Genomic DNA, 12,905 nt, shown 5'->3' with positions numbered 1-12,905 from the left:
ATTTAGTAAAGAGAAATTTAAACAAGTTATAATCAATATAAAATAAAAAGTGAGCAAAAGCATTTATCCCTTTTATCAAAACCAAGCAATCATAAAAAAATTCTTTTTACTAGCTTTTTTTTAAAAAAAAAATGATATATGTGTGTGAGCATATGCAGGTGAGTGTAGGTGCCTGCAGAAGCAAAAGCCGTCACACACCCATGGAGCTGGAATTACAGGTAGTTGTTACTGACCCATTGCGGGTGGTGGAAACTGAACTTAGGTTCCCTCTAAGAGCTGTGTGTGTTTTAACTGTTGAGGCATTTAAACAGCCCTCTAAAGAAATTTCTGAAGTTGAAAATATGTGTCTGTGATGGGGGAAAAGTCAATAACAGCTTATATAACCAGTTGAATATAGGAGAGAGAATTGGTGAACGTGAATCTTAAAAAAAATGCATAACAAAACATAAACCACAGGATGCTTGAAGGATAGCTTAAGAAATTTGGAGGGTGGAATAGGTTAATTTAACACATATATTATATATAGCTACTTATCTAAAAAAGAAATGACTAGAAGCCAAGAGGTACCAAGGATCACAGGATAGAAATTCTTTGATTGCAACTTCAGAATAAAAAAACACGGTGGATTCTGAGGGTAATAAGCAAGTGAACAAAAATAAAGACTGCAGTGAACACATAGTGAAATCAATAATTCCAAAGCAAAGAAAACCAGCCCACAAATCACAACCCCAAAGAACCTAGACAGCAATGAGGACCCTAAGAGAGACATGCATAGATCTAATCTACATGGGAAGTAGAAAAAGACAAGATCTCCTGAGTCAATTGGGAGCATGGGGACCTTGGGAGAGGGTTGAAGGGAAGGGGAGAGGCGAGGAGGGGAGCAGAGAAAAATGTAGAGCTCAGTAAAAATCAATAAAAAAAAAGAATGTGTAGAATTGAGAGCTATCATACTTTCTTTTCATTTGATGTGATAAAATGCTCCGCCAAAAGCAACCTACCTAAGGGTCTACTTTAGCCTTCAGTTAAAAGCATCATTGTGGAGGGTATGAGGTCTCCTGCTCACAGAAAAGCACTAGAGAAACCAGGATAATTAGCATGCTGACTTGTCTCTTCAATGGAAGAGATGTGTATACCTGTTTTCCACCTATAAGGCTGGGAGTGGGTATGTTTAGTTTATAGGGCCGGGCCCACATCCAACCTCCCCAGACTATTGTGTTTATGCTAGATTCTTCCTCCCTACACCTTTTTCTTTAGTTTTGTTTCTCAGTCAATACAACCCTTACTTAGGGGGAGATGTCACAGGTACTTTGCAACTTGGTGACCCCTATGACATCGGTATGACTGAGACCACACCTGAGCCTCTCCTAGGCCGTTAAGCTCCCTTAAGCTGTTTTGTGCACATGGAGTTGAGATCATTGTTACCAGAAACCTTTTCCCCTAAATTGTACTGTACTTAAATGCCTTAAAAGTAAACTGCCTCGTGTCAGAGTCTAGAAGTTTGAACTGGCACCTACTAACTAAGTCATGCTAAACCACGTCTCCTTCTTGCCTCTCTTGGATTATTCCATTGCTGGCCACAGGCATTTGCAGGAACTCCACACATCATCATGATAGAAAAATCAAGGAACCAGGAGCTTGAAGCAGCTGATCCCATTATCCCTATAGTCAGAAGAAAGTAATGAATGCATAAGCTTAGCTCTGTTTCTCTGTCTTACACAGTACAGGATCCCTACACAGGCAGAGGTACCAGCCCCAGTGTCCAGGTCTCCCTACTTCATTTACCCCAATAAAGGTAATTCCAGATAATTCTTGATCATCTCAAGCTGGCCATTATTGCTGACCAACACAAGAATTTTCATTTGTTACCAGCAGTTTAGATTATAAAGTGACTGGCCCAGCTACTTTGCAGTAGTGATAAATTTAAAGAGATATACATGATGCCTACCTATGGCCCCTATCTTGGCAATTAGGAAAACTGACTTCATCTTTAGACCAAGGGGTGAGATACATCATCGCTCAACAGTGAACATTGAACATACAACTCTCTTCCCATTGATGGCTACAAGAATTCAGCACAATCAATTGGTAGAAGCCAAAACTTTCATTTGATGTGTTCTTGATTGTCATCCACAAGCCCAGCAGTGAGCATCTTCATCAGCCAATGGCAAACATTTTAATATCTCTAGGGAAGGATCCTGACAATAGTGAATTCAAAGTTGAACAATCAATGTTGAAAATATAGAGAAAGAAATTCCTGGCCCTATTTTAAATCCCCCAAAGAACATTTGCTTCAAATCAATTATACCTGGAATTTTTAGTCATCTGACCAAATTGATCTATAAGCTAACAAACAGTAAAATTCTGTCTCACGCTATATCACTCTAAGCTTTGATTGCAGTGTTTATTCTTCTCTATTATTGTACCCAGTAGCATCCTAAGATGAGCAATATTTAACAAGGCATAGGAAAATTGGGTAAGATGTATTATGGAATATTCATATACTGTATTTTGCTTTGAGCATGCTTTCCCATAACATCTTGAACTGCCTAAACTTATCTTTCCCTCCTTTCTTTGAGAGGTGATATAAATATAATTCACCATACACAAATACACTGATGCCATAGAGTCAGTTCCAGTAAATACTTGTTGAATGAATGCTGATCAAAAAGAAAAGCACAGAGCTGGTAGACACCATCCAATCCAGCCTTCAGGAAAATCCACACAGAGGGAAAACTGTATGGGAATCAGATATATTGGAATATAGTGTAAAATGGCAGAAAAGGAGAAATAAATCTGAGCCTTCACTCACATATTCATTTGTTCAAGAGGATCATTGATTAACACCTATGTATCATAGATCATTTACTCTGGCACTACAGCAAATATAGCATGTTGGCCCTATTAAAATCTCATGGCAACCCTTCAGGATGTAAGAGAACCTTGAACAGAGTACATACTCAGTTTATTGAGTGGTGGCACTTAGATAAATGAATAGAACCAAGATCTGTACTCTTTTCATCTTTCTATGAACTGAACATCGGTTGAGTATTTCTCCTGGGCTAACAGAGTGGAGAGAAATTGGTGAAGCACTGGGAAAAGCCTTGGCAGATGGTGTTCCATTGGTGGTGAACACCTGCTTTCCAATCTGGCCCGCAGATACTTTACAAGCCTCAGTTGATATTTTCTACAAAGTTTGAATCATGAAGAGAATGATAGATATGGCCTGCGGCTCTAAGTTTTATTGCTCTGATAGAATGCACAGACACAAAGTAATTTAGAGGATAAAGGGTTTATTTTAGCTCACGATTCCAGGATATAGCCCATGGTGGCTGGAAAGTCAAAGCAGCAAGAACTTGAAACAACTAGTAATATCACATCCATGGTCAAGAGGAAAGAGAAATGAATGCATGCGTGTTGCTTATTTGCAAGTGTTCAGATGGCTTGCCCTTCTCTTTTAGAGCCCAGGGCCACAAGCTCAAGGAATGGTGACACCCAAAGTAGGCTGGATCTTCTAGTATCATCACAGGCAATCAAGACAATCTCCAAAGGACATGCTCACATATGTCTAGATCACAATATGATCTAGACAACTCCTCATCGTGACTCTCTTCCCAAGTGATTCTGCGTCATGTCAAATTGGCAATTAAAGTTAACCATCATATCTGGGTATGCACAAGGAGTCTTCTGTCTTGAAGAAACAAATGAAGGAACACTTTTGAGGACAAAAATGAACAGGGGATAATGGTTCCAGTATAAAGTATTTAATTAATAACAGCTGAAAGTACTTAACTGCATTGCCAGAAAAGCGGTAGTAACCCAGAAAAGATACTCATTTTATAACCATATACTTGAGAATTTATTCCTGGTCTTGGTAATGGGTCTAAGGAAGAAATAAGTGCAGATTCTATGGAAAAGAGTGTTAGAAGTATTGCCAGAATACCTGGCAATAAAACCTAAGGAATGAGAATTTTAGCTTCTAGATTCTCCCCCCATTCCTACTCTATAAAAGGGAGCAATCATAAGACTTACTTTATTAGGGCTAGAGTGGAATAAAGCATTTTCCAGAACACCGCCAATGCTTAGAAATAGTCAGCAGTGATTGTTTTGAGGCAGGTCCCTAAGGAGCAAGACATACCAATAAAGGTTGGACAACTTAAACACAAGTAAGAAAAAGTAGAAAGAAATTGGGGAATAGATTTATGGCAGAAGAGAATCTGCTTGCTCTGGAGGGTGAGGGTTTAAATTTAGCATATGTTTATACTTACTGTGTGCTTAGCTCTCTGCCAAGCCGAGGGATGTAGAGAAGGAAGCTGGAGCACACAGCGTTCAGGGTCCTGCAGCTTTCAGAGGCAATTAAGGGCTGGTAGCCTTGGCTTTGGAGTCAGGTGATGATGTTATTCTGAGCTCACGTTCTCCCACTTAATAACATTTGTATTCTGTCTCCAAATCAGCTCATTTCTAGTAGGCTTAGGGTGGTAGTGATACTGAAATGTATCCCTCCAGTGCTTAACAGGTTTGATGATGTATTTTAAAGACATTTGCCATGATATCTGACACATATTAAGATACCTGTAGGAGCAATAATAACAATAAAGCAAATGTAAATAACTTAAAATAGTAATATCAACATTGGAAGTGCTACCTGTGGTCACTTAACTCAGAAGTCCACATGGAAGCATCATCTTCAACAGGCATGTCTGTGGGAAGAGAACTCCAAACAGGGGATGGCAGCTTGAAAAAGAGAACAAAGGGATGAGTGACAAAATAAAGATGGCTAAGTGTGTGTGTGAGAACTGAGGGGAAAGGACCTCTCCGGAGCCTGCAATGAGTAAAATGCGCAGTTACTGAAAAGTCGAAACACGGCTGATGTTGGGAGATCTTTGAAACAGCAGTTTGGCTTCATAAACACAGGCAGGAATCCAGCAGTAGATGGTCAGAGCAGGCTACACAGTGAAAACAACATTAAATAGGTTGTAAAGTAAACATGGCAGACTGGAGGATCATCTGGAGAAGTGTCAGTGTGGTATCATGTGTCCATTTAGACCTCTGCAGTGTGACAGTCTGCTGGGACAGCAGCTCTGTGACCAGGGAATTTGTATCCTGTAATACCTGACCACTTAGGCTTCTTATTGACTAATTCTTACATTTTTATTTAACCCATTTCTATTCATCTGTGGCTTACCAGCTAAAGGTTCCAGCATCTGTCTCTGGAGGGGCTAGATTCTTTCTGACTCCACCTTCCTTTTCCCAGCATTCAGTTTAGTTTTCCCCCACCTAGCTAAGTTTCATCCTGCTCTGCTATAGGCTCAAAGCAATCTTTTATTAACCAATGGTATTTACAGCATTCAGAGGGGGATCCCACATCACTGATGCCCCTGTGAGTATCACCAGTCCTCCAGCTTCCCTTGTAGATAGATGTAGTGTGGGACCTTGTGGGTAAGAGCTGAGATTTTGGCAATGAGATCCTAGCTGAAGGTGCTGTGACACTATACTCCTTGGCCTGTGACTTCCCGTATCACCCCACGTCTTGTATTATCTTGTCCACCACCCCAAAACCAAGATAGGGCCTCTAACAGCACAGGCTGATCTTAAACTCAACCTGAGTATGCTGAGGATGACCTTAAGTTTTTTTTTTTTTTTTTTTTCCTCCCGGGATTACAGGAATACACTCCCACACTAGATATATACAGTACTGGGTATCAAACAATGTGCCGAGAGTGACAGACTTTGGGACACTCAGTCCTAAATGTAATGTCTTCACTGAAAGCCTCCTCTCAGGAGACAGGGAGCAATGTATAAGAAGAGGTGAAAAGGCTGTAAGAGCCAGCAGCAATGGAGGACAGCAAAGAAACAGTGTCTTCCAGACCTAACAGGACCGGCACACATAGAAACTCATTGAGCCTGGAGCAACATGCATAGGTCAAAGCCAGATGGAGTCTCAGGACTGAAAGGAAAGGTGGAAAGAAACTCCATCCCTAACCCAGAGGCTATCTTCAAATGTCAACTGCTTGCAGAGGAAAAAAGAGCATTTTTTTTTCCAGTGGAATTTTACTGAGCATACAAACCTCACTTATGCCTGTAATGGCCAGAACAATGTAAACTCGGTGGTATTTTTGGAGACTTTTTTTTTCTTCTTTGTTTGAGTTTTTTCTTTTTTTCTTCCCTTACTGCTTTTTTGCATATGTGTTACGGTTTCTGATTTTGTGTTTTTATCAGCTTGTGTGTGTGTATCTGCATATGCTTGTATATGTTTCCTAGGTTTTATTTTTTCTCTATTTTTTTTCTTTTCTAAAGAGTGAGAAAAGGAAGATATGGGGTTGAATGGGTGAGGAGGCAGTGAGGATATGGGAAAAGAAGAGGGAGAAGCAGCTTTGATCAGAATGTATTATATGGTAGAAGTCTTTTTCTCAGTTAATGGAAAGAGGGTTTCCTGTATGCTAGGTAAGCACTCTACCAACTGAGCAAAAACCCTAGCTTCTTCTGCACTCTTGCTCCCTCTTTTCCCACCTAAGTGGAGGAATCCAAGGATCCATGGTGAAACCCTTATACTGACTGATTGTAGGCATAGTGGAGGAATCCAAGGATCCATGGTGAAACCCTTATACTGACTGATTGTAGGCATTTCTACCCTAACTGTCATTGTACAGGAGTGAAAAACACAATGTTTATAAAAATTAGACACTAATGTTTAAAAGACCTTGGATACCATGGTTAATATACCCTAAGACAGCTCATGACTTTATTAAATCTCTGCTTCCTCATTGATAAAATAGGATTTCCTTGTCAATGGGCCCCTAGCCATGACAGGAGAGTTGGTGATCTTTTGTTTTAAGAGAATCAAGATCTGTCCTCAGCGCTGGCCATGTGGCATGTGTAGCACATCCTAGAAGGAGGCTGAGGTACTGGGTGATGGCTGACCAATTTGCACCATTTTTGACAAGTTTTCCTTTGTGTCGTGAATGGTTCAATATTGTATATGGAGTAAACGAGATATGCAGAGGAACCCTTTGAAGTTTCTGGAAAACTTCTTTTATATTGAAAAGGTGACTTGAAGAACACTCATTTCTTCGTGCAGAATTTGCATATTAACATGTAAGAAAGTGCTACTTGCAACCACCTTGCATTTTTTTTTCCCACTAAGAGAGAAATTGAAGGCAAAAGCTAGATGAAGATGGCAGAATGCCAAAGACAGGGTGCCAATCTCCGGAAGCATCCTGACAGCTGAGGATCTTTGGGGCGGTGAGAACACTCCCTTTTCTTCATAACATTCTTCGTTGTTTCTCTATTTAAAATGAAAATCATCCTAATCAGTGTTTCTATTTAGACTAAACTAATTCAAGTGCAAGGCATGGGTCAGGGCTCAGCAGGATTTTTCACGTAATGGCCATGATGATCACCATCAAGATGTGGTTCTCCTAGGGTCAGTCAAATACCTCAAACCTCACTGTCCCAACGTAGAACCAGGACTTGTGTTTCAACCATGTTACAACATGTTGTAGAGGTTGTGGACCTGGTAACAAGACCAGTGAAAGACAACCAGAGAACCTGGGCTCCTTTAGAAACCCAGGGTGTAGACGGGATGTGGTGGTAGATGCAGGAGGATACGTCTTTTAAGTGAAGTATGGAGTAAAATGTGTCCTATACAAATAAGGGTATTACTAGCTAGATAATATTTAACTAGCACTCCCTTCTTATCACAAGTAATTCAAGGCAATAGAACAGAACAGCACAACCCTTGGCAAGAAGCAGGTGGGAAAGCATGGGATCCTCACATCGTTTCTCCTGATTGGTAGAAGGGGTAGACACAGAGCCTTTCGTCATCCTGCATTCTGCCTGTCAAGGTTGATAAAGAGCAATGCTGCTTTGTGAAAAATGATGCCGCTATAAAAGCCATCTTTCCTATCTCTCTTCTGCAAGAAATCAGAAAGGGGAATCCAACTGAGTATGTGTGTTGAAGTTCTAGAGGAAATAAACAAGCGATTTTCTCGTCCTCCAATGACCCAAAGGATAAAAACACAAGTAACATCATGAAGAAGAAAGAAGGGGAGTAGATGGAGAAAGAACAGACTTTCTGTGATAATTTCCTCTTTATCGGTGTCTTTCATGCGTAATTTCATTTTAGAGCTTAATGATTCAATAAACCAGGGAGTGCTCCTCCATCCTCAACACCTCACAGATTAGCAGAGTGATACTCAGTGAAGTTGAGGGCTTTCCTCCGAGATGTCAGCCAGGTCCTTGCATTCTAAGCACATGTGCCTGCCTAACCATGTTCCTTTTCAATTTCTCCTCTCGAGGATGAAAGTCTTGGGTGGCCTGGACTTTGGATTCAAATATCGTCACGGCAGTCACCCCGCCCTCGGAGGAGCTGGCTCAGACATGAAGAGGTGCTAGTGAACACTGTGTTTACGAGGGAGTATGGGTCTCAGGATTCTGGCTAAGCAACAGCTGGGTGCAGCTTCTGTGAATGTACTTATACTTGAGCCCCAAGGAGTGGTTTAGAAGATCTTGTCTCTGACTTTTGTTTTCCAAAAACAAATAATAAAGGAATAAGAAACAACACTCTTGGCCACCAGGACTGTTTATCTGTGTTTCACGTTCACATTTTGCTAATATATATATATGAATAGAAATGCCAGGGAGTAAAAGGTTTTTAAAAGATGTTGCCCGTTGTTTTCTCATAGATTTGAGGACTTCTGTCTCACAAGATAGTCACTAGGTAAAGCGGGTCTACAAATGTTTTTAAGAACTACAGGAGATCCAGAAGCAAGTCATAGAACTGTTGAATACATATGAACCTCTTTCTGTTCTAGTCCCTTCTGCATGGATCCTTTTAGGGGACAGTGGACTGGCTGGACTCGTTACTCATGCTTCAGACCAGAATTCCAGCTGGACTTATGACATTTTCTCTAAGATAATTTCAGCTTCCTTCTGCCTGTGTGGCCCCAGATTCCCGTTTGGAGCTGTCTAGCGGCACACAGTGTAGGATAATGTAGGACTTTCTACTCTCCTCTGAAATGGCACTTTTCGACTCTGGGCAGCATTCATTCACCCCACAAACTGTATCTGCAGCGAGGATACATGTGTTCCCTCTGTTCTGCGGAACAATCACGTTAGGCAGGGATTGCTGGTCACCTCTGCTGTGGAAAGAGAAAACAACTCAGAGAGATTAGATCAGAGGTCCAGAATGATGACCGTTGCGAATATCGCCAGTTGGGCTGTCCCTGTCTCCGTGTCACCATGATTCCTGAGCAAGCACTTTCACGCATTGTCTAAATACAGCGCTGCCCACGATGATAATCTACTTTCTAGGAAGCTTTAGGAAAAGACGCTTTTGCACAACCCATTGTTTCCGTGCCTCAGTTTCTCCATGTCTTAAAAGAAAAGCAATGAAAAGGAATTGCCTATGTTTGGTTAGATGGAGTTCGTCTTATTCTCCTCTGAAACGTGATGAATGCAAATTACCTTGTTATTTCACTAATTAATAACATCTGCTTGGAAATGCAGCTATTATCACACAATAAACGATATGGCTTATAATTATGGATGACAGTAATTGCTTCGTTTTGCCTTACCTTCATTGCCGTTTATCTCCCTGAACTATAGCTACCCTTGTAGGGGTTAGGAAAACATATTAGAAGAAGCTAAACGCGGGGTTCTTTTCCTGTGGGTTTGCAAACTGATGAATCAGCATACTTTGCTCAGGCTCCAAGTGAATGTCTTCCTGACACACGGGGAGAAGCAGGGTGTTGGAAACGTCAGCTGAGTACAGATACATACTGCCCGCTGGGAGCATGACCTGTTCCACTCCCGGGCTGACCCCTTGTGCCCAACGTCACCTGGAGCCTGGAATCTGGAAGCAGAAAGTCCTTGACTGGAGTCAGCAGAGAGAAAATCATCACCTGCTTGGGCACAAACATGCCTAGGGACTGCGTCACTGTTTGTCAAGTGGATCAGCTAATAGTTGCTCAGCGGACCTTCAAAGCTCCACCGCGAAGTTGCCCTTAAGTTCCGTCAATGCGCTCCCTGTGCCGGGGCCTTGGACTTTAGCTCTCAAGTGCTCTGAAAGCATTTGAGTCTGCTGACTGGCTCTGGGGTGAATCTTGGTTAAAGTGTAGGGGAAAAAGACTAACTTTATGCCTCATCACCCCTGGCGCCACCATGTCCTCCCCTGGGCTGCAGGGCTCTGGAGTTTCCCCGCTTCTCTTTACCTGGGACACTGTCAGACTACCTGCTTGGCTTCCTGTTTCACCGACTGACCTACCTACTGATAACTTTTCTAAGGACCTTGAAGCATATGCTCCCTTCTGTACCTGCTTCATCCTTTTTCGTACTCCTTACACTAGCTGATGCATTTGGTTGACATTTTGAAAGAACAGAAGTCCCCAGAAAGCACGGCACATACCTGTTTCACCCACTGCTCTTTCTCCAATCCTGGAGAACAGTTTTGAATAGGTGAACAAATATATGAAAAAATGATCAACCCCATCTTACAAATGATAAGACTGAAGAACAGAGCAAGGCAGTTGAACTTAGTGTCAGTACAATGACTTTGTAACAGCATCTGGGATAGTTTTTAAGTTTTTTTTTTTTTAATGTATGATGCTATTGTCCACATTTGCAGCTAAGATAACTCTCAGGACTCGCCTTCATGTTGGTTTGACTGGCTTCACCATATCTATATCTATGAGATTTATGAAGGCTAAGTCTTTATTAGCCAGGTTCTTATTGACTTTACATGGTTTACAAATTCCTTCTAGAAGAAAGGTACCTGAATGTGACACTATAATATTTTAAAACACACCTTAATGTAAGTAATTTTATCACTTATTGTATAACTGTGTATGCATATAGATTATAAGTAAACACAAAAATCCCTAGAGAAGCTCCACTGTCTTTCAGTATATTTCATATGAATCTAATAATTAAAAATACACTGTACTCAATTGAAAAATCTTTTTACATATTATGCTTAAGGAGCTTGCTATTTTACTATTTATTATTATTATTTGTTTTTTATTTTTTCAAAAGTTCTCACTACGTAACTCTGACTATACCGGGACTCACTTTGTAAACCAGGCTGGCCTCAAACTCACAGAAATCCATCTTCCTCTGCCTTCTGAATGCTGGGATTAAAGGCATACACCACTGTGCCCAGGTTTAAATAGCATTCTGATGCCATTAAAACTAATGGTCTCAGGAGCCGCCAATATTTCAACTCATGACTGTGCCATGACTTTTCTTAATAACTTTTCTGTTGAGAGTACTATGCCTACTTCCATCTTTTACTTAATTTTTAGGTACCTGTCTTTTTATTTTATGGGGGTTCTAATACTATGCTAACATAGTCATACTTTTCCAAAACCAAGAAAAGAATGGGTTATTCTTTATGTTTTTGCTGAAAATGTTAGAAATAATCTTGAGAATCCTCGAATTATAGTTCAAAGCTTCCCTTCACATCACCCCTGAAGATTTCTCTCATTTGCATTTCTGGTCTTTGAAGCTGAATAGACGGTGGGAGTGTGTGTGAGGAGTGGACAGGAAATATTGGCCAATTTGAAAGTAAATAGAGGTTTGGGGAGTGTGTTTACATTCCATCCAATGTGTGGGATCCTGTCCTTTGTAGCCAGGCGGATAAAAAGGCAAGACTGGCTTTCATGGCGCCTGGGAACCTCTGTGCTTTAGCAACAGGGGCACACGTTGTCCTGGGAGCTAGTCCACATGACTCAGCCACAGAAACAGCAAGTTTTGCAGGGCCGGGACCTGCTCTTCCTCCCCAGTTGTGTGGAGAAAGAAAGGCCAGCAAAGATTGCTAGTCTGAGAAAGAACTCTGTGTTCAGAGTGGCTGGACCCAGCAGGTTATTCGAGCAATAACTCTGGCTGGGAGATAGATGCCTTAGCCACATGCCTACCATAGTTGCACAGCTCACATGGATGTTCTACGTCTTCCTGTAGCCTCACATAATCGCCACCATTGATTGGGTGCCAGTTGCTAAGCCAGGCACTTACAAGCCTCAGAATACCAACTCAAGGACAGTATTGTTGACTGTGTTTTCCAAATAAAGACACTGAAGTTCAGAGAGATTAAGAGAGTTCCCTAAACTTTAGAAGAAGACTTCTTCCAGAGATCAGAGACGATTAGGGACCCCAGGTGAGACACTGCCTACTGTCCACTAACATTACTTAAAGCATGCTCAATTACCCCAGACTGCACCTCCTCCCCTAAGCTCCACTCTAGGGCTCATGCCCCAGAAGCTTTATGGGAAACCAGGCTGGTTTGGGGAACTGATGTGGGAGTGATTTCTTATTAATAAAGAAACTGCCTAGGCCCCTTGATAGGCCAACCCTTAGGTGGGTGGAGTAAACAGAACAGAATGCTGGGAAAAAGAAGCGAGTCAAGAGTCGCCATGATTCTCCCGCTCCAGACAGACACAGGTTAAGATCCTCCCTGGTAAGCCAGCTCGTGGGCTACATAGAATATTAGAAATGGGTTAGAACAATATGTAAGAGCTAGCCAATAAGAAACTGGAACTAGCCGGGCCAGGCAGTGTTTAATAGAATACAGTTTCTGTGTAATTATTTCCGGGCATAAGCCTGCCATGTGGGAGCCAGGGCTGCCAGAATGCAGCCCTGCCGCTCCTATCACTACAGGGAACCCAAGGTTAGATGCTACCCATTTCCCACAGAACCTTTTTAAAGCTTGCCCAGCAACCCCAGACTGCACCCCCCCTACCATCCCAACCCCTCACTCCTGCCTCCATAGGCTATAACTTTGGAAGAAGACTTATGCTTTACCAGAGGCAAGGCCAACTCTAGAGACCCCAGGTCAATAACTTCAGAACTCAGCTTTGCTGGAACACAGGCTGGATTTAGAGACCCCCGTGCTGGCAGCTATAACAGCATGCCAA

At 41.7% G+C, this 12,905-nt stretch overlaps 1 long non-coding RNA gene across 1 annotated transcript; it reads right to left on the bottom strand.

Annotated features, from left to right (window-relative positions):
• Positions 1-3,591: 3,591 nt before the first annotated feature.
• On the bottom strand, positions 3,592-4,422 carry LOC126503594 (uncharacterized). The gene is made up of 3 exons (XR_007592333.1): positions 4,266-4,422; positions 4,030-4,117; positions 3,592-3,688 (listed from the first exon to the last, which is right to left on the bottom strand). It is a non-coding gene; the product is annotated as an uncharacterized lncRNA (long non-coding RNA).
• Between the last annotated feature and the right edge of the window lie 8,483 nt (positions 4,423-12,905).

The sequence above is a fragment of the Alexandromys fortis genome, unplaced genomic scaffold, assembly GCF_014885135.2.
Source record: "Alexandromys fortis isolate MF-2015 unplaced genomic scaffold, M_Fortis_MF-2015_v1.1 scaffold_2_1_26212458, whole genome shotgun sequence".
Taxonomy (NCBI): Eukaryota; Metazoa; Chordata; class Mammalia; order Rodentia; family Cricetidae; genus Alexandromys; species Alexandromys fortis.
This window is presented reverse-complemented; position numbering and strand designations above follow the sequence as displayed.